Source organism: Ambystoma mexicanum, chromosome 7q (assembly GCF_040938575.1).
Source record: "Ambystoma mexicanum isolate Mex_15411 chromosome 7q, UKY_AmexF1_1, whole genome shotgun sequence".
Classification (NCBI taxonomy): Eukaryota; Metazoa; Chordata; class Amphibia; order Caudata; family Ambystomatidae; genus Ambystoma; species Ambystoma mexicanum.
This window is the reverse complement of record NC_090941.1, coordinates 1,014,870,091-1,014,896,821: the sequence shown is the minus strand read 5'-3', so window position 1 is coordinate 1,014,896,821 and position 26,731 is coordinate 1,014,870,091.

Sequence of the window (26,731 nt, the reverse complement as noted above, 5' to 3'; positions counted from 1 at the left end):
TTGTTTATGCCGAGTCCCTCAATATATACCTGCATGCCCCATTAATGTAAAGCAGTGGTATTCAAACTTGTTTATGCCGAGTCCCTCAATATATACCTGCATGCCCCATTAATGTAAAGCAGTGGTATTCAAACTTGTTTATGCCGAGTCCCTCAATATATACCTGCATGCCCCATTAATGTAAAGCAGTGGTATTCAAACTTGTTTATGCCGAGTCCCTCAATATATACCTGCATGCCCCATTAATGTAAAGCAGTGGTATTCAAACTTGTTTATGCTGAGTCCCTCAATATATACCTGCATGCCCCATTAATGTAAAGCAGTGGTATTCAAACTTGTTTATGCTGAGTCCCTCAATGAGTAAACATGTTGTTGATGGGCTTCCCCAGATGCCATATTTGCTTATATTTTCTATTACAAGCAGTCCCCTGACTTCCTTTTTGAAGAGCCTTGCGACCCCCTCACTCCTGGACATCATATTGGCCCCCTAGGAGAGCCCCATAGCTTGAAGACCACTTATGTAGTGCCTTCTGTTGCTTCCTAAAGTTATGCTTGCGCCCAATGTCCGAACACTGCCCCCCGAGCTGGTGTAAATCACCATAAGCAAAATAAGTCCATCATAAGGCACGCTCTCACTTGGGCAGGTGCTGCCGCCATGCTTCTTTCAAATCTGCACTGATTGCTTGCCCAGATGCTAGCCCAGATGTGAGCTAAGCTTAGAAGCTTTTAGGTTTCCTGTTTTTTATTTAATGCATTCATTTTTCTAGAGTGATTTTTAATGCTGCATGTGCTGTGAAATCTGCAAGGTTGTATTCACAATTATCTTGACTATATGTGACATCTTTCAATATAAAGATGTTTTTAGGATGTCATTATTTGCATTATTTGGAGCTTTAAACACATCCTTCGACCCCCATCACAAAATCAGCTTTTCTGGTGTCTACTCCAAGAGTTGAAAGGGGGCAGCCAGGGGTTTGAAAGGAGGTGGCAGGGGTACCAGGTGATACCGTGGTTATGTGGGGCACATTCAAGGGCCCCAAGCCAAAGTGCCTTTCACATGAATAGCAGGATTATAAAAACTGAAACAAAAACAGCTTGGCCTTTGTTTTTTCAAGTAAAACTGAAGAGCCATGTGGAAAGGGGCCTACCTGTCATGACCAAAGGAAAAGCAGTATTTTAATTTACAAAAGAAGGAGGAATCAAAGATCCCTTTCACACGGAAAACAGGATCTTTAAACAGTGACACAAAAATGGCTTGCACGGGTGTGCAAGTAAAAGCAGTTTAAATGTAAAAATGTATCCCTGCTCACCAAAACACCAGTGACACTTGAGAAGCCACTTTGTTTTCATGGAAAAATGTCAGGCCAACATAAACCCTTTTGTTGGCAGTGGGACACTTGACAATGAAATCGACCTCTGCAAGTCTGGATGTCAGATCTCCCATCTAATTACCAACTGCAATGAAGTGGCATGTAAAGTGGTGAAATTCAGTGCTCTCCAGACCTGCTGGCCCTGAAGACATTGAGCCTCATTACGAGTTAGGTGGTAAGGGATTACTGGCACCAGTTAGGACACCGGTGCCGGTAATCCCTTACCACCCTATTCAGAGGTCCCTTAGGGGTCCCTTCCATAACGCCTGGTTTTACCAGGCGTTATGGAAGGGACCCATTAAGGGATTTCAGAGCTAATAACGGTACCGCAAATTGCAGTACCGTTATTAGCTCCATCCCCATTCCCATTGAGCCCTATGGGGGCTCGAATGGGAATGGGGAATGGTTCCCAGAATGGGGATTTAGCGGGTCCTCCAAGGTTGGAATGACCCGGTAAGTCCCTATTTCGGGGACCCGGACCATGGCTACCTTTTACCTCGTAATGAGGCCCACTGACTGCAGGAGAAGTTCCCCTTGGCCGGAGCATGACTAATATGTGTGAAAATGGGGGCAACAACTTCAAAGATCAAGCTTCCAACACAAAGAGACTGATAAAGAAAAACTCTGGGTACAGGCTGACACAGTGAAAACAAATGGCTGGTAGGCGGGAGAATGGCCATTTGACCCACATGAAGATTAAAAAATTCATTTTAAAGGAGTATTATCATTTAGGCCTTTTTCTCAGCAATCATAAGGCAGATTTTCTTCATTTATGTATAATTTCTTTAGGTAATTTTCAGGCAATTCTGGAGACATAATATGCATCCACCTGCGACTCAGGAAACTGTAATAGCTATCTAATATGTGTTTCTGGCTGATCTGAACATGTTCCAAATGTGAGAGTTGGTGAATGAGTGGAGAACACATTTTGGGATATGGATAATAACTTACATTGTCAAATGAGAAATTATATCGTGCCTCCTATTGCAATGAATATATGTATATTGGCCTACGCCAAGCTGCTTGTAAACCACTTGTGAAGAAATCCACGTTGCAAGGTCCTGACCTTAGAATCAATGTAAGCCGCCATTTTAGGTCAATCCGACATTTTAGGTTCGCTTTGTAAAGTCACCATGTGAGTTAAAATGGTGGACGATGTCATTCCGAAATACAACATGGCCGTCTTGACCTCTGTGTGTAGCTAATATGTAACTTGCCTGCAGGCCACTTTTTGAGGTTGTGAACTGAGACCTTGTCCTTCGTTGACCTGTGTGTTAAGGATTACTCGCGGAAAGGAAACTAATCCACAAGCATATGTTAAGAACAATGTATTCAAATACTGAATTGAGAACACTTGTTTATCTACATTGTATTAATGTTTGAGAAGACCTGTACGGGAAATCCCAAAACAAACAGTTGCCGTGTAGGCTTGTTGACGTATGTATTAAAGGCAAACTAGTTACATGTGGATATGCAAACTCGGCATGAACCCTAGATCAGTAATGTATTAGAGGAATATTAACCCGAAGTAGGGTTGGACATCGTGTTCGCAAATGGTATAAAAGAGCAACGAATTCTGATGTACAGCGTCTCTCACTGAACACACTGAACCACAGTGGAGTTCGCTGTGTTGCACTGAGGGCCGATAGCTATCTGATTTTGTTTTGTTCTTTGTAACTGACCCGTGTTCGGTGTATTTCCTTTTGGGGTACTAAGCCTCGATATTTTGATTTTGTTTTCACAGTTGGTGCCCGAATAGGGACCCTCAAGAGTGATGCCGGATTATTGAAGGTTGACCCTCGCTATCGGACCGGGATCCGTCGGTGTGACAAAAAGGGGCCCCACTGAATGAGACGCGATACCTCAGCAGTGCTGCACGACCCGATCCCTGGACGATTAGCTTGTGGTCCGAGAACGGCATCTTGATGAGGGTCCACTTATCGAGGCGGGCAGATTTTCCGAAATCACCAAAACACGAGGTAAGATTAGTTAGGTAAGGTTCTTTGTAATCTGATTGGACCTCCTTAGGAAATCGATCAGGTGAGTCGTGACCCAACTCTTAAATAATCCTGATAATTTGATTTTGGCGTATTGTATCTGCAGACACAATTATTGACCAGGTAACACCAATAATTTGATATGCCTGGGAAATTGTCTACCTGCTTCAGGGCATTGTTCCGCAGCAATAGACAATCTTTGGAATTTAGTCATCCGCCACCACAGGAGGGGTCGCCGGTGTGTACTATGTACTGTAAGCATGGCATTGGAAGTATAGTGTTTAATGATATTTGGCACAGACATACCAGACATGCCTCCGAACTTCAGTGGCCAATCGATGGTAGTTTTGAAATCCCTCGTATTGAGTATTTGGAGTCAATTCTATTAAAGAAAAAAGCTAGACCTGCAGCATTTGATGTTTTGCAGAATTGGAAATAAGAAGCGTTGCAGCAACTTAAGAGTAGGGAAAAACATGCGCGCCGTCATAAGACGAACGCCGAAAAAGCATTATTGTATGACAAAGATAAACATTCTGAGTCGACTAGGAATATGGATAGGGCTTTCTCACTTGGAATTCAGAAAATCTATCCTTCTAAAGACCTGCATGTTTCCGACGAATTCATAGACAAATTATTAAATGAATGAAGGCCTGATGCCTCTGCGCCACCTCTGTATGTTCCTCTTCCTGCTGCTTTGCCTCTTCCTGCTGCTATTCCTGCTCTACCTGCTGTTGTTCCTGTTGTTCCTGCTCCTCCTAATGCTCCTCTTCCTCCAGTTACTGTTCCTCCACCTATTCCTCCACCTCTTCCTATTGCACCAGTAACAGTACCTCCATTGAATTTGCCTGCTCCCCCTCTTCCAAGTGGTCTTGTGCCGCTTCTAGTCGATCAAGGTGCGGGGTCGAAGGTTGTCACTCGCAATACTGTGCCACCAGAGAAGAAACGTGATTTGATTGCATGGGTTAAGCATTGTATGGAGAGGGATGATCAAGCTAATGTTTTTGCCACACTTTATAATATGGATAATTTTCCTGAGAAAAATGTTTTTATTGAACGTTTAGGGATTAATTTATGTGTAATGTGGGCAAATTAAATAAAATAGATCTCCCGCAAGGGTTAAGGGATCTAAACACTTTTTCAAGAAAGCTTAGAAAGGAGTTGGAAAGGTTACAGAATGAGGATGACGAGTGGGAAAGTATGTATGTGCAGAAACGGTTCCTTCCTTGTCGAAAATTGATACCTGAGGAAGCACGAATTTGTACGAAGGACGCGCTTAGATGGATTTCAGATATGTCGATAACTCCAGTTGAGGTAAATGACACATAGTCAGTATACGCCAGAAATGCAGAGGAAAGTGATACAGGTAATCATAGAATACCTACAGGATGATTGTGTAAAAAGAAAGATTAGTTGTCCCACAGAGTTATTGAGTATTTACAAGAGAGCTTTTTCACTTGACACTTCTTTGACTGCTTTAGTGCTCGACTTAGCTCTGTTGCTTAGTAAGTGTTCAGAGTCACCTACTTCTCAGTTGCCTATGAAAGAAGTTCCTCCAACATTTGTCCAGAAGGTTGAGATAGCGGCCAATGCTGACAGGGTATAGTCGCTGTGAACATTCCTGTACATTATATATCACAGTTTGTTCACGTCCCGTTCTCAAGACAGGAAGTGAATACTATTAGACAATCTATTCCTGACATTAGAAAAAAATCTGACAGGATTCTATAAAGAAATAGAGTCCGTCTTGCAGTCCTCAGTGTTCACCTTAGGCGATATTGATTTGTTATTTCCTCTACTCCTGCCTGTAGATTTGTGGAAATAAGTTAGGACTATAGACGACGTACCAGGGTTGGGAGATACATGGGCGAACATAACTAGATTTGATGGAGAAAGGCCAGCTGGTGAAAGACCGCCCCAGGTGATACTAACTTTGCCTGATAGAATCATTGCGAAATTAAAAACCATAATTCCTGAGAAACTAATTATTTGGGACAAATTTATGGCCTGTGTCCAAGGGAAGTCTGAGGGTGCTACCAAGTTCTTTAATCGGTTCGAACAGGTATTCTCGGATTTCAGCGGACAAGACTTAGGCAAAGAGTCTGGGAAAAGGTTATTTGTGGACAAATTTGAGCATGGATTTCTGCCTGACATCCAGTCACAAATTATGTCCTCTGAGAGCGCTTGGCAGGCGAAATCCCAATCAGAAGTACTGCATATGGCTCAGTACTTCGAGAATCGTGTCAATAATGAAAAAGGTAGAGTTGAAAAACGAGAAGGTGATTTAAAGACTAAAGTACTATTACAGAAAATTGTTAGAGGCCCCAGAGGGGGTAGTTCGCAGATTAGAGGTCATTATGTTCCACAAGGGAATGTGCCCTTGGGTCCTGTGAACATTAATCAGTGTGCCTATTGTTGACAAGAGGGTCATTGGCGTCCACAATGCCCTGTCCTTCGACAGAGGTTGAATAACACATTTGGGAATATGGGTAGATGATCCAGAGGTCGCCCGGCTGTAGGGGGCCCTGGTAGAAGTCAGTTTGCACAGGATCCTCAGCAACCTTTTTCACAGGTTAATCAGACTTCGAGTGCGGACACTAGGAACATATTTGATCATCCTTCTGCTGCATATCTATCTGAAGAGCTTCCTTTTGATTCTGTTTTGTTAGGATTGCCCGAAGCAGGGTTTGGAACCTACACCTATTCCCGTCAATCAGAAAGGTCCCTACGTTGAAATGGTGGTGGGAAGTAGGAAACATCAGTTTTTGATGGACACTGGAGCACAGAAGTGTTCCATTGATCATTCACGGGTTCCAAATATTCCACTGTCATGGCAAACCAATGTTTCTGTAGGGTTTTCTGGCACACCAGTTGTTTGTCCGGTTTCTTCTCCGGTACCGATTTCTTTCGGTCCCTTTACAGACCACTGTCCATTCCTTTTGACCTCAAATTGTGGAGAGAATTTGCTGGGTTCAAATCTATTGAAAGAATTAAATGCAATCATTTATTGTCCTTCTGATGGAGTGCGCTTGACGATTTCACCACAGCAATTTTCTGTCTCGCAATTCTTGACTAGACCTTTGCCGCCAGAATTTATTGATGCACCAGAAAGCTTATGGGCTGTTGACGACAACGATGTCGGTGTTTTGCAGATTGAGCCTGTTAAGATAGTTTTGAAACATGGGATTGCGCTGCCACACATTCCCCAGTTTAAGATTTCAGTTGAGGGCGAGCAAGCTTTGAAATGCATTGTTTCCGATTTTGTGCATCGCGGGTGATAGAAGAAATTTCAGGAAGTTTACCCTTGTACAAGAAATGCGATAATGCAATTCCATTCCGTTTCATAATTGATTTACGTGCCATTAATAAAGTCGTTGCTCCACAATTTCAAATTGTGCCTGATGTGACCACAATATTAACCATGATTCCAGCTACAGCTACTTACTTTATTGTTGTGGATCTAAAGAATGCTTTCTTTAGTATTCCTATACACAAGGATTATAGATACTTGTTCGCGTTCACCTTAGGGGGACGCTCATTCACATTTACTCGTGCACCTCAAGGGTACACAGAGAGTCCTAGCATCTATAATAGGGCTTTGAAAGAACAGCTCGATACCCTTGAATTCCCCTCTACTTGTACATTGCTTCAGTAGGTTGATGACTTGCTTTTAGCTGCTGATTCTGAGACCGCCTGTAATGAGGGCACTGTTATTGCTTATTCATCTAGCTAAGCATGGTCACAAAGCTTTGCTTAAAAAGTTTCAATATTGTTGCCAGGAGGTCGCCTATTTAGGCTATCTCCTGTCAAAGGAGGGAAGAAGATTGACACCTGAACGTATAAAACACATTTCTGGCATGTCTGTCCCAAATACACAGAAGGAAGTTGATAGGTATGGCTTCTTACTGTAGGTTGTGGATCCCAAATGTTTCACTAGTGATCAAACCGATGTTGGCTTTGACAAAGAAGGGCATTTCTTCGCCATTGCCGTGGAACGCGGAACACCAGCAATCGTTTGATTTTCTTAAGACTGCATTATGCTCTGCACCAGTTTTGGGCACACCAAACTATGAAAAGGCCTTTGTGTTGTTTGTGCATGAATGTGATGGATGTGCTTTGGCTGTATTAATGCAGGAACATGGAGGGAAGAATAGGCCGTGTGGTTACTTTTCTTCCGCCCTTGATCCTGTAGCATGTGCTTCGCCAAGATGTTTGCGAGCTGTCGCTGCTGCGTCTGTAAAACAGAGTGAGGGAATGGTCTTAGGCCATGATCTAACCCTGATGGTGCCTCACTCTGTAGATGTTCTACTGAACCGAACTCAAACGCAACACTCTCACTTCCGCACGGTTGACGAGATATGAATTGATCTTGTTTGCTCCTCAAATCCAAATTAAGAGGTGTTATGTTCTTAATCCGGCTGAACTCCTACCTTTCCCGCAAGAAAGGTAGGAGTTGGAAAGCATAGATGAAGAGTCACATGATTGTCTGTATACTACTGAACAAGAGACAAAGGGTAGAATTGATTTGAAAGACACTCCTTTGGATAATCCGCAAGGAGAGCTGTTTTGTGATGGCTCCTGCTTCAAACTTCCAGATGGTACATCCACAGCTGCTTATGCAATCACCACATTAAGCATGGTAGTGGAAACCAAGAGAATCACGCATAACTCTGCGCAGGCCACAGAGATTATAGCATTGACCCGAGCTTGTCAACTTTCTGAAGGGCTTGCAGTAAACATATATACTGATAGTCAGTATGCCTTTGGGGTGGTTCACAACTTTGCGAGACTTTGGTCAGAGAGGGGGTTCTTAACTTCACATGGCACCAAGATCCAACATGGCTCCCTAATAGTACAACTGCTCTCAGCGCTTGCGCTCCCTATTCAGTTAGCCATTATAAAATGTGCAGCACATCGAAAGATTACAGATAACATAGGAAAAGGGAATGCTTTCGCAGATCAGATAGCTAGACAAACTGCTACCGATCTCTTTACGGAGATGTATGTTTCAAGGGAGACTGTAAATGCTTATGCAATGGACGAGGGTGTTGGGTCTGTACGGGATATCCAAGCTGATGCCACGTTAGAGGAATCCAAGAGGTGGGCTGAAGGCTTGGGGAAACTTGATGATGATGGGTGTTGGGTGGACATAGTTGAAGGGAAATGGCTACTCCCTGACGCTTATGTAATGATGATGGTCATCATGGCCCATGGTCCTACGCATGTATGTGCCCAGAAAGTAACGAAAATGTTAGAGACAATTTGGGTAAATGACAAAATTTCAAAGACTGCCCAACGCTATGTTCAGGATTACATGATTTTCCTACAACACCATGTGGGAAAGGGGACAGCAACTCCAAGGGGAAGTTTTGGGCCACCCTCTGTCCCTTTTGAAGTCATCCACTTTGATTTTATTGAAATGGAACGCTGTAGTAATATGAAGTACGTATTGGTGGTCATCTGTGCTTTTAGTAAATGGGTTGAGGCTTTCCCTGTCAAAGATGCTACAGCTATGACTACGGCGAAAACCATGTTAAAAGAGTACTTCCCACGGTTCGGGTTCCCAAGAGTCATCTGGTCGGACAACGGTCCACATTTTGTCGCTGCTGTAATTCTGCAGATATGTGCGGCATTACAGATCGACAAACGGTTCCATTCGGCCAGACACGCTCAGAGTGCCGGACTAGTAGAAAGACACAATGGTATCATCAAGAACAAGTTCGCTAAGACGTGTGCCGGCACTAAATTAAAATGGCCGGACGCCTTACCGATCGTGTTATTATCCATGTGTACAACCCCTCAAACTAAGACTGGGCTCTCTCCATTTGAGGTGGTAATGGGGAGATCTGCCAATATCTGTAACCTTCCTAAATGTAGATCTTTGAGAGATGTTGAAAATGTATTACTTTCAGATTATTGCGGCCAGTTGACTAAAAACCTGTGTTTGATTTATCACCAGGTGCGAGAGGCTTTACCTGTGCGATGCGAGGGCCCGGGCCATAGCATACGGTCTGGAAGCTGGGTGCTCATCAAGGCATTTGAGCGCTCTTCCTGCCTTGCACCTCACTGGCGGGGCCCATTCCAGCTCCTGTCTGTCACGCAAACGGCGGTGCGGGTTTCTGGAAGAAAGACTTGGATCCATGCGTCGCACGTCAAGAAACTTCCTCACCCAGTGCCACACAATACAGAAGAAACAGAACCCCTCGCTAACGCTGCAACCAACGATCCCAAAGCAGTAGATAGCACTGAGAGTGTATCGGAGAATCTTTCTGAGCCTGTGAGGCTTGGGAAACCAGCCATTTTGTCTCCACACTCTCCAAAGGTTTTGCATCCCGAAACTGCAAATTCGGCATCTTCACTTGTCTCTAATACGTTGCTTCCAACGGGAAGTGATGACACATTGTTTCTGGATCAATCAGTACCAGGAAAAGCAAGGTACAATCTGCGTCCAAGAAAATAGACTTACGGCACGGTTTTACTTTGCATCTGATAGACTTATGGCACGGTTCGGCTGTGCATTCGAAGAAGGAATTCGAGGGCTGGTTTTTGCCCAAATTTGAGAAAGGGGATTCTGTTGGCTAGGGTTGTGGAAGGACTAAGAAGTCGAGCGGCCAGGAGGTTGCCAACAACGAACATTGGGTGTTTACGTTTGAAGACTACAATACCTGCCACCGCTACCGCTCGTATGGGACTTTTAAATGATTGTGTGATCAACCGGGACAATGGACAAGGCACCTGGGCCCCAAAAACGTATTGCTGTGTTTTTATAATAATATTTGGTTTTATAATATTCACTGTCTTAGGCTTATGGTACATCGAGGAAACTCATCCTTTAGAATCCTTGTTACTGACTGAAAATGTACCTACTGTTCCTACTCCCTTTGTACATTTGCATACTCTGTCCCCTAGGCACTCCCAGCATAGACAAAGGTACCATAATAATACTCTGCTACTTATCATGAACGCAGGCATGCCATTTTTTATAAGTCTAATTGTTGGGTCTGCTCACATTTACCGCAACATGGGGATAAGGGGCTAGGTTGGTATATTGACAACTGCTTGTTATGCTTCTCTTAGAGCACTGTTCTTTGGCCGTTGGAACGATAGCATCTCAGGGAACTTTGATGGCACTAATTTGAATAGTTTTGAGAAACGTGTTCTGACTCCCCTGGGATGCTCGCTTTTCGCAAATAGGAGTAAGCCTAACGTTGCTTCTATTAGGCCTTCTGATAAACTGTCTCGTCCTTTCCAATCCTTGATTTCCTTTAAGATGGCTCCGATAGGCAATAAGGATGCCATGCCTCCTTCTTACACTGTTAACCATAGCCCCGATTCAGTTTCTTTTTGCATACAGAGGAATGGTACTCAGTCAATGGGAGATTTTAAAGGTTGTGCTAACGTTGCAAATTTGACTGGGGAAGACAGACCTTTGTATGTAGGCAAACCTGTCTAATTTGTTTGTGGTAATGTAGCATTTCCATGGTTGCCCAGGGATTGGCAGGGAGCCTGTTATTTAGGGATCCTGTTACCTGGGGTGTTTATAGCTAGTACAATAGAAGTTTCAAAGGCTCGTCCACGGTGGGACGAGAACGGTGACGCTCCAGCACAAATCTTGGGAAATATAGCAAAATCAGTTGTGCCATTTTGGGGGCAAATAGCAAATTCCGAGGATATCAGAAGACTAGCGAGAGTACTGGAAAGAACCATCAACTGGACCACAGACATACTCTATAATATGACATTAGAACAGAAAGCGATAAGACTAGTAGCGCTTCAGAACCGGATGGCATTAGATGTCATTCTGGCTGAACGTGGTGGAGTGTGTAAATTAGTGGGGTCAGCTTGCTGTGTTTGTGTGCCAGATTCCTCCCCAACTATCTTCAAGGCAATACTGAATCTGCACGTCCTTAGTTCAGAAGTGCATATTCCCGAGGGAAACTGGGATCTTAGCGCTTGGTTCTGAGACTTCTTGCGATCTTGGGGTTGGAAGGTACTTTCGGTCTTACTGATCATTTTGGGAATTCTGTTGTTCTTTTGTTGTTGTATTTAGTGTCTACCTATTATATATTCGATGATAGGGGGATGTTGCGCACAAGCGATAGGTATGATAGGACATAAAGTGTATGCTCCAGATAAAACTTCCAAGGAATATGTGTTAAAAGAAATTTTAGCGAAAGACCTGATGGCAATAGATATTTCTGACAGCGATTCAGGGTGCATGGACAATGATGCATGGAGTTATTTGCAAGGAGATCAGAAGTAGTTTAGCACTTGGCATAGGCCTGTAGAGGAGGTTCCAGATACGACCTGCACCCCGCCCCCCAGTGTGATTTGCCCATAAGGTACTCGCTAAGGTATGTGACATACAAGGAGCAGCTGAACCAACAAAGGGCTGCAATGGGCCTCTCCCCTGTGTACATTAGACAATCAATACCTGTTGAAAAGCCCATAACCAGGCAACACTGGGCAGCACAGTATCCAATCAGACAACCGTACCTGCCATTGGTACGAAACGACGAGTATTTACAGACTGTCCATGAGGAAACCCCGAAGGTCTTAATGGAAGGCCAATGGAAATAGAATAAGGGCCTGGGCAGCCCCGAGAACAATCAGAAGTGGCTACTGAAAGCTATGCATGCCAGTACCGACAACTGCAAGGATAATTGTAAATGACGAAGGGGAAAGACACTGTGAAAAACATATGAGAATGGTGCCATGAGACAAGATGGAAGCAACCGCCTTATTGAACGCGTGTAAATAAGCTTGAAACGCAAGAAGCTAAGTAATCGATACCGCCTGCAATGCTTAAGTAGAAGAATAGAGCGGCATGCGCCAACTATATATGTCTACCTCAATACAGCACAATGTACACGTGCGACTCCATTTTGTATAAACAGAAGTACTCCCAGGCGGCCAAGGCCTGACTGGCCAAGTTTCATATCCAGGCCCAAGCGGAGGAAAAGAGCAGGATCGAAACTTAACAACGGATGGCTCATGCCGGGGAAATCGAGGTCAACCAGAGAAGGGGAGGTGAGCATGAGCCACGAGACTCCAACTTCAGAGCATGCCAGCCCGCCCGTGAAGGTCAAGATAAGAGAGGACCATGCAGGTGGCCAAGCGAACACAGAATCAAATGCACAAAAAGGTTGGAAACTGAAGCAGATTCACGGTGGACCAACACGTGACCAGACAGGCGCAAAGATGTACCACCGCGTGATGTCATCCAGAAGCCGAGGGTGCCATGACTTTTCCTGATAAGAGACTACAGATCCGAGGCCATACCCAGCCAACTAATTGACACATAGCCCTAAACCACTGATTGATGGAAGGGAGGCAGGGTGAATCTTGGGACACTCGGCACCTGGGTGTCTATTCTGCATGCTGCTAATTAAAGTGGAGATTTATGTTTTGGGGTTTCAACATGCCCAATCACAATGGACCATGTAATCTAGGGTCCTATAGAAACTGTAACCAATAGGACGTTGTACTTTCAGTGACGTCAATCACGTGTGTTGTAGAGGGATGGGCGTAGACGCCCACCCGATAAGAGTTATCCAATCCGTATGCTTTATTTTCATATACAGATATAACGCCTATACTTAAGTTACCTTTCCCAACCAATTGTATTGCATGATTTTTTGTAGAATTAGACGTCAATGATGACGAAGTTTGTCCATAAAAGAGGCGGTTGTACTGAAGTTCGAGGAAGTCGGGCAAGACAGGTGTTCACGATGCTGCTGATGTCCATAAGCTGATGTATGTATCATTAAATGGACTTCCCTTTTCCAATTTACTGAGTCCTGCCGGAGTATGTGAATCCTGCACTCTGTCCTCGCATGGTGCAGCTATCTTGTATTACTAGTTTTCGAGGGTGAGTACTGACCAATGGGCCCGTCAGTAATTACCTCTCCTCGTCAACACTTGGTAACGTGAGGGTGGTTTCGGCCATCGATTATTGTTAATCGATTAATATAGTTATAAGACACCTTTAAACCGACGGCACAAAGTAACTCTGGGCCTCTGGTTACATCGCGAGTCCTTTTGCTATTCTGGCTCAGTAGGCCGAGAAGCTTCCTGTGGACAGTGATAGTGTATTTACTCCCAAAAATCTGCAGTGGGTCTGAAGGAACCTGCTTTTCCAAGCATAACCCTTTTAATTCCCACAGGAAGTGGATCGAACGAAAACCATAAAGTGGGAAGAGGAAGTGGCGGTGATCCCGGAGATCCAGAGAGGAAAAGAGACGATCAGTGAGTGAAACAACGAAACTCGTTACCTTGGCAAATGATTTATAGGCATTAGAGCAAGTGGGGGAAAGGTAACGGAGGGTGGCGGAGAAAGATAAAATAGTTAGAGGTAGAGAAGACGGTATATATATAGTGGGTTAATGACTCGAGTATAAAAGGAAGACAGATATAGCGGAATACCGGGGGGGCACCGGAGATTAAAAACTGTAAGGAATAACGGGGGGGGCACCCAAGATTAAAAACTGTAAGGGATACCGGGAGGGCACCCGAGAGAAAAACTGTAAATTCGCCTTGTTCCTGCGCTTTAAAGAGTGGTCAGAAGGAACTTGAACCCAGAGCCCACAGAGAGGGGGACGCTAGGCTACGATGACGTTTAAAGACGTCATAAAGGGGTAGTTCAAATCCCACGACGGGGTAATAATTAGAAGGCAGGTATACGTTGACCAGCTGGTGTCTGTCTAGTCTGTCAAGCGTCTGGCCTACATGTTCTGTGTATGCTGAATGTGGAATTATTGTGATATTAAATGATGGCAATGCAGTTTGGTTTTAGCGATTCTGTAAATGAGAGGGAATCGCCACTGAATTGATGTATCTCGAGTAAAACTGTTGGTGTAAGAAGTTTGCGGAAAAGTTGGATTGGAGCTTGCGTATGTGGTGCTCGCTCATAATAGTGTAAAATTGAAACAATGTGTGATCATTGTTGGTGAAAAAATTAAGAATGGAAGAAGTTACCCCACTTGCACACTTGTGCAAGCAATTGCCAAAACATGCAACAAAGCTGAAGAAATACAGCCAGGAGTGGGTTAAGGGCACCGCAAATAAAATGTTTATGCCGTGGCCCCAGAATGGGTCATTGTCTAAGGCTGTCTTACAGCACATGACCACGTACCTACATGCCACATATAGCGGGAAGAAACTCGAGAAACGCCTTGCCGTTCTCGAGCTTTGGAAAATGTTTGAACAAGTAAAGGAAGAAGAACCTCCCGCAGAATGGATATTAAATGTCTGTACGGAGGGGGGTGAGACGCCTACCGCGCCACCTGCCCCGCCGGAACCAGTTGTTGAGGGAAGTAATTCAGAAGGCCTTTACCCACTATGAGAACTTAAGGCAGCCACAGGCTATAGCAACCCTGCATACGAGTCACCTGTGTGTAGCAGTGACGAGACAAAAGAGAAGGAACAGGAAATTGACTCGGCCTCCACGATCCCGTGGGACAAAGAGAGGCGAGATGAGGAAAGGAAGGACCAGGCACAAATGAGTGCACCTCTCGATAGAAAGATAGAGGGAAAGAAGCAGAAAGGAACCGATGAGGTAACATTTGCAAAGGACGAATGGATGGGAGGGCAGATACTATTGAAATTAGATGGAAAAGGAAGTGATGATGCAAGGCCAAGTGAACGGTCTGTTGAGGCGCAAAGTAAGGAAAAGAAGAAAGAAATGGCTATGAGAAAACTTTTTCCAGGTAAGCGTTCCCACGCTATCGGCTCGACACACTGGCTGAACAGTAGGCTGCCCCACGCCTCTGTGTACTACCTTGCATTGACTCTGGTTTCCCCGTTTTTTTCCCCTCTCCTGATAGCTACCTTTCGCCATCAGGAATTGTAGACAGCCTATTCCATCCGGCACCTCACCAGCTCATCCGGACCCTGGGACAGCACCAGGGCCTGCGCTATTTAAAGAGACATACCAGGTATTATGTTTGTCTACCTGTCTATTTTGCACTAACGGACGTGCGCCTTATATCAAGCGAGACCACAGGGCCTCATAAGAAGTAGAGGACATGTAATGGAGATTTTCACATTCCTCTTCTGTCTCTCTTTCCTTTTCCTGTCTTCTAGATTTCCATGCCTGGTGTTTTCTCATCCAGACTACAGTAGGACACACTATTTTCCACATGTAGATGCTTCTACAAGTGTTACCACACCTTTCAGTGACTTAAAGCTTTCCAGAACAAAATTGGAACTCTTCCCACTGCGGTGAAGTCCGGTGAACACACCCACAGGTGGGTCCTGCAGCAGCTCCAGTATTATATACAAATCAGATTCTTACTGATTTGGTTTATATTAACAGATCTATATTTCCCTTTTTTTAATGTTAGATGTATCAAGCCAGCACTTTGGTGCTCCCGTTTTTTTAAAATAGAGTATGATACCCAACTCTAGTCCTTTAATAAAAACCTCCTTTCACCCCGGGTTTTTTTTACTTTTTTTTACTTTTTTTACTTTATTTTCTTTCTCCTTTTTTTTTTTCTCTTGCTATTATACAGAGATCTCCAAACCTGAGGCCCAGATGAAGGCGTTCCACACTCCAGCCGAAACGCCCTAAGGCCAAGCACATTTCGTGCACCTTTGACCTGTACAACCTAATAGGGGGCCCCTCCCCCTGGCGTAGACCGATGGTTTTGGTCCTCTGTTGCTTTAGTTGATATATATGGACATTTATTGCTACTATGTCAAAGAATAATGCAATTATCATTTTTTTGTAACTCACCAAAAGACAAAATTGTATCTGTTTTTTGTTTAATATGCATTTGTTTTCTATTTCCTTTTCTTCATTTCACTACTAGATGACACTAATCCCATCTACTGTGTAAACAATTAATAGTGCTGTATTTATACCTTATTTTTCGGTTTAGGAATGAAACAATTTTGGAATATATATTTATTATTATTCTTTTTCATTGTTGGTGAAATCAAAAAAAAACTAATAAATTGTATTTAAGTATTATTAAGCAGAAGTTATTTCTTAACCTCTTAGCTTTGCTTTGGTTTGTCGATTTAACAAAGATACTTAAAGGGAATTGAGCTTACGCTTTGAAGCTCTGAATCCAAGTTGCTTTAAAATAATATGACTAAAACACTCCGACATTAGGAGAGTGTTATAAAAACCTGTGGTTGGAGCCTTCTCTTTGTTCCATATTGTTTTCTAGCCCTCTTCTCCTCCCACAGCAGGGGCTATCCCTTTAGTTATAAAATATCAAGTTACAGTTTTACTGTAATAGGGATCTACGACTAGATTTTCTAAAAAAACTTTGTTACAAGTGGACTGCAGATCAGTACCATGTAAACACATTTTACCTAAGAGTTTGTCACTCTCTGGAGCTGCCTACGGACCACCCGGTGGGACTTGCCGAATCTTCTCCGCTTACGGGCATCTGTCCCATTTTTTATTACTGGTTATACTAACTACTTGCGGGGTCCCTTCCCCGCTCCACCTACTGACCATGGACCACACATTAAGTTTTTCAGAAGACCAGATCAATACCATTATTTTAGGCCCCTCCATGTTTAATATGCAAGGTGCCAAAGAATTAATTGCAACTACCTCATCAGGAGAAGAACTATTGAAATTAAAGAAGAAATGCTTTCGTACTGAAGTACATGGGCATTTCCTATGTGAATACCTTAGAGCCAGTTTGGTCCCATTGGGCCTTCTGGTTAGGAACGAACCGGCTTTGTTCTTAGATGACCCCGAATATATGCTAGACTTTAGCAAAATTTCCACTAAATGCAGCAGGGATTTGATGGCCCTTACTATCACTACTGCAAGAAGAATTCATACTAAAATACAGGACGAATTGAAACAAGAGGAAGAGAAATTCCTGACCAATACCGGTCTTGACAATGCTAGAGAAAAACTTAAAGAAATTAACATCACTATGGATAAATTTATGTCTGAAACATTAGAAAAAAAGCATAAGAAATTGGCTAAAGATATAAAAAACTTTAAGTTGGAAATCGTATATCCATACCTTAATCCAGAATATAAAGAAAATAAGGAAAAAGAAAGGATGCAAAATCAGTCGGCAGCTTTTGAACAAAAAAGAAAATGGGTATCTTTTAGTGATACATCTAGCTCTGGCTCAGGCTCAAGCCATGGAGATTCTAACAGTTCCTTCGGCCCTCAATTGCCAGGTAGGAACATGCCTTTCCCTTCACTCTCTCGACCACAACCTTTTTTAGGCCAAGGGGGACCCCAAGGACCATATTGGGGCCCCCCACTAATGCCAATGTTCCAGTACCCGCCTTGGAGATCCAACAGAGCGAGACGGCGCAGCCGCCGCTAAGTTCAAACCCCGCAAAGGAAATACCAGTGTTTAATCTATCCAACACTGCCCTTACGAAGTCAGAACTCTCTGTTCTCTCCAAAGGACTATCTTTTGTACCTACCAATCCTACAGACTGGTTCATCTTGGATAAAGAACTTCAAGGGTTCTTTAGAACCATACGTCTCAAAGTACACTTCCAGGATTCGGAATATGATGGTCAACCTAATGACACTGGTCTACACCCCAAGTCCTCATTTACTCCGAATGACAGCGACGTTCCGGATGCGGTAAGAACATTTGAAAAATGCATTCGCAAAGAAGTAAATAAACTACAGAATAAGCCCTCATCAATACGGCACAATCTGTCTAATGCAGAACGGAGGGCGCTCAAAGAACTTGAGAATAACACTGAAATTATTATAAAGAGTGCTGACAAAGGAGGAGGGATTGTTGTCCAAAGCACCAGCCAATACAAAGTAATGGTACTGACATTGCTGAATGATGCTACTAACTACAAAAGAATTAAAAAGGACCCTACACTGGATATTAAAAACATCATTCAAGAAATAACCAGCTTTGCTTTGGAACAAGACTGGATCACAGATAAAGAAGAAAAGTACTTAAATACGTCAGAGGGCAGAGTTCCAGCTTTTTATGCCCTCCCCAAAATTCATAAGAATGCCACAAATCCTCCAGGCAGGCCTATCATTTCCGGTTGTGGCTCTATTTTGGAACCGATCTGTAAATTCATAGATCATTTTCTCAAACCACTGAGCCAGCTGACAAGAACATATTTAAGGGACACGATGGTCACTATCAATAAATTTGAGAACCTCCCCTTCAACCAACCTACTGATTTATTGGTAACCATGGACATTGCAGCCCTCTATTCGAATATCCCGCAGGAAGCTGCGATAGAATGTATCAGGGACCACCTCACTCACCATTTGACAGACAAACGGGTCCCAGTCAATTTTATTGTTGAACTTCTGGAACTGGCCTTGACAAAGAACTACTTTACATTTAATGATGATTACTTTTTACAGATCAATGGAACAGCCATGGGAGCTGCTTTTGCTCCTAGTTTGGCAGTTATTTTTATGGCAAGTTACGAAGAAAAATATGTGTTTACACCACAGAACCCATACCTAAGCCACATTTCCAACTGGTTTAGGTATATAGATGACATCATCTTTATTTGGCATGGAACAACGTTAACACTCGACGAATTTCATAAGTGGTTGAACCTTCGAACTAAAGAAATTCAATTTACTATGAACTACAGTCATGAAAATATTAACTTCCTCGATCTAAGAATAGAAGTTAAGGAGAATAGACTCTCTTGTAATCTATTCCGGAAAGAAACTGACCGAAATACGTTGTTACATTACAGCAGTAACCACCACAGTAACTTACGGAACAACTTGCCATATGGACAATTTCTAAGGGTTCGACGTAACTGCACGGAAACAGAGCAGTTCAAAGAACATGCAGCGGACCTCGAGCAGAGATTACGAGCAAGAGGGTACCCGAAGAAACTTATAAGAAATACCAGCAAAAGAGCACTATACACTCCTCGTGAAAGCCTTCTTGCCCCCAAAGACAGAAGCATCGAAAAAGACAGACTAACATGTGTTACTACTTTTGGTCAGAATACCACAAAAATTCAGCAAATCATCAGAAAATTCTGGCCACTAATACAGTTGAGTCTGCCGGATGAAACGCCACCAAGAATGGCACTTAAACGTGCCAAGAATCTTAAGGACCATCTAACTCATGCCCGCTTAAAGAAAACGTCAAGGACAACCCTTTGGAACTTGAGGGACCTTTCAGGTCATCACCCATGCGGTCAATGTGTAGCGTGCAAATTTACTAAGAAAATCAAAACGTTCAAAATTGACAATAAAGTTTGGACATTGAGACACTTTTCTAATTGCAAAACCATCAATGCAATATATCTGATTGAGTGCCCTTGTGGCCTTAGATACGTGGGTCAGACACAAAGACCAGTGAACAAACGGATAAACGAACACCGTTCACGCATTCGGTGCAAAACACAAAATGCCCCCCTGGTCTCACACTTTCTGGAGCGATGTCACAACCCTGACGACATGATCTGGTGGGTCATCGATAAGCTGGAGAGTAACACTAATGTCAAAAATGCTCTTAAACACAAGGAAGCCTGGTGGATTTTTAAACTCCAGACACTGACACTTGGCCTCAATGAAGCTAAAGTAACCTGGGACTAATTTAGAGACCTATGCGGTTCCCCCCCCCCTTTTCCCCCCCGCCGTCCCCCGGGTTTTGATCACGCCCTTAGATACTCAGTTTGTATAGAGTAGGGTGCCTTGTTAACACTCAGGACTTAGAGACCATTCACTTGTTTAGTCTCTCTTTTTCCTTGCTATTCCATCACTGCCGTCTCTAGTGATAACGGCTTCACACTATATGCCGTTGTGATGTACACAGTGCATCCGCACGGACCTGGACACTTCCAGTTCCTAGGTAAGCATACCTCGTCTCTGTATGTGCTCACAGCGCTCATAAACTTTTCCTTTGTTGGACGGCTGCTCGGCACTTCTGTTTGTGTGCCTTCATCTGCACACAGCACCTCTCCGGCTTCTTGTATGCACCAGTTGGTTGCCATGACTGCGGGAGCCGCTGACGCGAGACGCATGCGTGGAACCGGCTCTCACCAATCTCCCTCGCATGCGCAGTATATGAACCTCGGGGAACAGTTCCACCGAGTAACCAGGATTAGCTCCGGCCATACCGAGGACAAGATTTGTTATTTGTCTTCGCTAAAACTTTTTCCAGGTAAGCGTTCCCACGCTATCGGCTCGACACACTGGCTGAACAGTAGGCTGCCCCACGCCTCTGTGTACTACCTTGCATTGACTCTGGTTTCCCCGTTTTTTTCCCCTCTCCTGATAGCTACCTTTCGCCATCAGGAATTGTAGACAGCCTATTCCATCCGGCACCTCACCAGCTCATCCGGACCCTGGGACAGCACCAGGGCCTGCGCTATTTAAAGAGACATACCAGGTATTATGTTTGTCTACCTGTCTATTTTGCACTAACGGACGTGCGCCTTATATCAAGCGAGACCACAGGGCCTCATAAGAAGTAGAGGACATGTAATGGAGATTTTCACATTCCTCTTCTGTCTCTCTTTCCTTTTCCTGTCTTCTAGATTTCCATGCCTGGTGTTTTCTCATCCAGACTACAGTAGGACACACTATTTTCCACATGTAGATGCTTCTACAAGTGTTACCACACCTTTCAGTGACTTAAAGCTTTCCAGAACAAAATTGGAACTCTTCCCACTGCGGTGAAGTCCGGTGAACACACCCACAGGTGGGTCCTGCAGCAGCTCCAGTATTATATACAAATCAGATTCTTACTGATTTGGTTTATATTAACAGATCTATATTTCCCTTTTTTTAATGTTAGATGTATCAAGCCAGCACTTTGGTGCTCCCGTTTTTTTAAAATAGAGTATGATACCCAACTCTAGTCCTTTAATAAAAACCTCCTTTCACCCCGGGTTTTTTTTACTTTTTTTACTTTATTTTCTTTCTCCTTTTTTTTTTCTCTTGCTATTATACAGAGATCTCCAAACCTGAGGCCCAGATGAAGGCGTTCCACACTCCAGCCGAAACGCCCTAAGGCCAAGCACATTTCGTGCACCTTTGACCTGTACAACCTAATAGGGGGCCCCTCCCCCTGGCGTAGACCGATGGTTTTGGTCCTCTGTTGCTTTAGTTGATATATATGGACATTTATTGCTACTATGTCAAAGAATAATGCAATTATCATTTTTTTGTAACTCACCAAAAGACAAAATTGTATCTGTTATTTGTTTAATATGCATTTGTTTTCTATTTCCTTTTCTTCATTTCACTACTAGATGACACTAATCCCATCTACTGTGTAAACAATTAATAGTGCTGTATTTATACCTTATTTTTCGGTTTAGGAATGAAACAATTTTGGAATATATATTTATTATTATTCTTTTTCATTGTTGGTGAAATCAAAAAAAACCTAATAAATTGTATTTAAGTATTATTAAGCAGAAGTTATTTCTTAACCTCTTAGCTTTGCTTTGGTTTGTCGATTTAACAAAGATACTTAAAGGGAATTGAGCTTACGCTTTGAAGCTCTGAATCCAAGTTGCTTTAAAATAATATGACTAAAACACTCCGACATTAGGAGAGTGTTATAAAAACCTGTGGTTGGAGCCTTCTCTTTGTTCCATATTGTTTTCTAGCCCTCTTCTCCTCCCACAGCAGGGGCTATCCCTTTAGTTATAAAATATGAGAGATGAGAGGGCATGAAAAAAGGATAGGTTGAGGCAAGACTAACTATATCGCGAAGAGCAGGGTATAACGCTCAGTCGCACGCAATTTGCAGCCTATGAAAAGTGCAGGCAGAACATGCTAAAGTTGGAGGAAGAAAGGAGGGTGCACGAAAGGAAAGTGAAGAATAGAGAAGATGAGGAAAGTAGAAGGTCAAAAGAATGTAGAAACAAACGGATGAGGGAAGTAGATAAGGCTAGAGAGGAGGCGAAGAAGCGAAGAGAAATGGATGAGGAAGCAGAGCGTAAACACAGGCAAAGGGCATGAGATTTGGAATATTTGCAGCGGGAAGTGAAAAAACCCAATCCTGTTGTAGACTGGGAAGACATCGAAGAGTTCTTCCCTGCAAACGATGCGGTACCAGGTACAAGCAGGACAGTTATTGATGATGACTTCGACACCAGAAGCATCGGGGAAGCGATTGATAAAATATATGATGAGATGGGATTGGAACGAATTTCCCAAGAGGGAAGGGAAGATGAGCGCTTAGAGAGCACTCAGTTATATGACACTGAGGATGTCACCCAAAGTAGTGGGAGTAGGGGACGTTCCCTAGAGAGACTGGAAGATGGACAGAATGAAGATGATGTAAGAAGTTGTGCAAACTGGGAGTATTCAGGGTCAGACTCAGATGGGGACACGGAAGAAGCGATGTATGATGAAGGGAGACAGCGCAAAAGGCGGCTCACAGGGAACCGAGGCGTACAATGGTCAGAGGCTGGCTAGTCCATAAGTAGGACATTGAAGTCTGCAGGACAGTCCAACCGACATGAAGGACCACGCCACGGTCAGAGGGGGGCGTCAGCACCGGCCTATACCGATCGATTAAGGGCATTGCCAGGTAGACGGCCAGGTGGGAATGCCACCCCGGTGAGAGACCGAGGAAGTATAGAGAAGGGAAGGAAGGATTATACATTCCAATTCCCACTGTTAGAAAAGGGGGGAGCAAGACCGCAATATATTCCATGGCCACACATGGACCAGGAAAATTTAAAAAATAAGCATCCAATGCTGACATCGGGAGCTGGGAAGTGGATAAATGAATTAGAAAACATGACCGGGGGAGTCACTCTAACCATAGGGGACATCAAGGGTCTCCTAATTGCTATACTCGGAGAAAGAGCAGACGATGTGTGGAAAAGGGCAGGCTACCCTAGGGTAACCATAACTAACACCTCTCATGACAGAGCGCCATTTAATAACTGCAGAGCAGCAGTGTGGAAAGCGCTGCATATGCTATATCCAGACACCTCTGATATGGGAGCTATAATGACTCGAAAAATAAAGGAGTTAGAGGATCCGCTGCTTTATATCCAGAATTTTCAAGACGCGTGGGTGCTTGAAACGCATGAGTCTTGGATGAAATCTATCACTGTATTCTATCATATATTGTGCCATGGGTTACCAGAACCGGTGCAAAAACAACTAAAAAAATTGGTAGGAATAGAAGCTAAACCGTGGGCCAAAATCCAGTTGACAATTGGCCATTATTGTAGGCTGTTGCAAGAAATGAATCGTAAGAAAGAGGCAACGCGTAAGGGAGAAGAGGCGAAGCTAATGCAAAGGAAGCTCTAGAAGTATGCGCACGAGGGAGACATGCTAACAAGCCCAGCCGATTCGAGTGCGCAATGCGCCACAAACCCGCCGCAGAACAATCAGGGTAATGCGGGATATTATCTGAGAGGAAGGGGATTTGAAGGAAGAGGATGGCAGGGTAATCAGGGAGGCTTTAGAGGTAACCAAGGAGGTTTTCAAAATGTTCAAGCTGGTATCCAGAGCGCACCAATGGGCAGTCCAGCTATGCCAGATGGACAGATGGCCCGACCACCACCAGTGTGTTGGCTGTGTGGAGTGATAGGACATGTGGCACGCATGTGCAGAAGCCAAGGCATGTGGCAGAACAATCAAAGGATGGGGGCAGGCACAGTGAATCAACCGGCTACCCCACAACAGGGCAATGCACAAAACTATACCATGCAGCAGCAGGCAGCTGGCTTGCAGCAAGGTGCACAGCAAGTGGTCCAACCACTGAACATGGGGAATGTACCACAGGGACAACTCCAGCAGACACTGACGCAAGTGGCTCAGAGCACTAACACTAGTGGGGGAAACCCACAGGTATACAGTGGACCGAACCTATACACGAAATAGGACGGCTCACAGGGATCTCTGATGTGCTCTATCCTATCGGTGACACCAGACCCTAATAGGGAACCGAGGGTAAATGTCACCATAGGGGGAAAAGAGTATTCCTTCTTAGTTGACACAGGCGCAACGCGTTTGTGTATAAGAGAAGGCAAGTTTTCCTTGTCCGGCGAGGCAATAGACACGCAGAGTTTCACTGGAGCTCATAGTAGAGTTCCCTTTACAGACACTCTCCCGGTATCAGTGGGAGAGCATGAAATGAATGTGCCTTTACTGTACTCCAGTCAGTCCCCAGTCAACATCATGGGTCGAGATCTAATGACAAAGCTGAATATGTCAATCTCATTTACTGAGGATGGCATAGTGTGCTCCACGCCAGGAATGCATTATTCCAACGTATGTCAAATGATCAGAGCATACTCGGGACGTGCAGCTATGAGAGCTTTACTGCTGGAGCCAGAGGTCTTCGAATATGGCGTGCGAGTGCTTATGGTCGGATTGCCAGGCCTCGCAGGCAAAACTATGAGGACCCCTGACGAGTTTCTTCTTAGACCAAGGATACCCATGCATGAAGAAGAGGGACAAATATTTCCTTTGGTGATACAGTTTGCCGCAGTAAAGGGGAAGGTGGTTTTAGTAGAAGGATACGATGACGAAGGAAGGCAGTGGTGCGCAGTTATCGCCATTGAAGAAGGGTATCGAGTGACTGACGTCACAGATGATGATCTGTTCGAAGAGCACCCTGACTTAGAGGAGACACGGGTGGAAGTAAGTCTCATATTCTGGGTCAAAATGATCAAACGAGAAGTGCCACAGCGAATGATGCTAGTGATGGCATGACCAGAATACTTTGAGGAGGACATGGCCAGGTGCCAGTCACAGTATGGACAAAAGGGCCTTATGACGTAGGACTCCTTAAGGGGGCAGGAGAGGTGAAGATTAAACTCAAACCTGGAGCGATCCTACCAAAAGCGCGACAATACCCCTTGTCCAGAGAAACAGATGAGGGGATTGCAAAGACAATCTCTGCCATGATGGAACAAGGCATTCTGGTAATGTCAGAATCAAATTGTAACACAGTGATCTATCCTGTCAAGAAATCGAAGGGAGGATCTTGGCGTTTAATCCAGGATTTACAAGCATTGAACGACATAGTCGAAGCCGAGCTCCCTCTAGTCCCTAATCCATCCACTATTTTGTGCAACATACCCACGGAGGCAAAATATTTCACGGTAATCGATTTGAAGAATGCATTTTTCTCGATTCCATTGCACCGTGACTCACAAGACCTGACGTCATTTACTTTCAGACAAATGCGCCTGAAAAGTACAAGGCTGCCACAGGAGTATTGTGAATTTCCGTCCATTTTTAACAGAGTCCTGCAAAATCGACCTAAGCAACATTGCGGTAGACAGTGTTGAATTGCAGTATGTAGATGACATTCTGATCTGCAGCACCACTGAAGAGCAATGCCGACATGACTCTGTCCAGCTATTGAACAAAACACAGGGTAACACTTGCACACCAATTTTCAAACAGGATTCCACGAAAACATGGGTAATTGTTATTCTAAAAGATGGGTTAGTAATATTTAAGGTGCAGGGGAGAAAGGGTCAGCCTTGGTATCTAGGCTGGGATACAAATATAGAATGAAAGAAATCCAAATTATGGATAACTGCGTCCCCTGCACACTTTCAATCAGGCCAATGGCCTAAATGGATTAAATGAAAAGACTTTTTTCAAGAGTCGGTCAAAAATACAATTAAATGTCACTTTACGATTCAGATTTCAAATATGTAGACATTTTTTAAAAAGGAAAAATTCCAGGAGTCGTTTTCTTTAGAGAAAGATGGTCTTCTCTGATTTATTCATTTTTTCTAGTTGCCCAAAGCGTTTCGAGATAACATTCACTCTTCATCAGGGGCTTAAGTTTCAACATCACAAGCATCTATAAAAAACATATATTGAAAATAGTTCAGCCTTATTCAAAAGATTTCATACCTTAACAGTAAAAGAACTCATATTGCCTCAAGCTACCTCACTTGTCCAGGTAGAGCTTAATTTAAACAAAACAATGTTTCATTTTTCTAAATCATAGGGTACTCTCGGATGGATAACATGTCCTTTCTGTTGTTCTAAACCATCTGATAATCCAACACGTCTTTTTTGGGAAGAAGATATATTTAACCAAAGCCCATCTTAAAAAGTGAAAGGATAGCAGATTAAAAAATTGACCATCCTACTTGGGATGTGTGAGCCTAAAGGGTCTTACAAAAGGAGCAAAAGAGAAGGACTCACCCTTCTTCCAAAGTCTGAGTAAGAGAAAGTATGTGCCAGGTCTGGGAGCTGGTAATCTCCCAGGTATAATCAGTACAGTGGAGACAGCCTAGTCTCAATTATGAAAGGTCAAGATCCCACTCCTAAGGGAGTAAAGATAGTGCATGGTGACAAAAGTAAAAATAGTAAAAATAGTAAATAGGAGCGTGTGGGGATCCAAATTACCTTATTTCTGTAGGCGGCAGTAACAGAGAAGCAGTCAGGAAGCGGAGCTTTCCGACTGCCTCCGT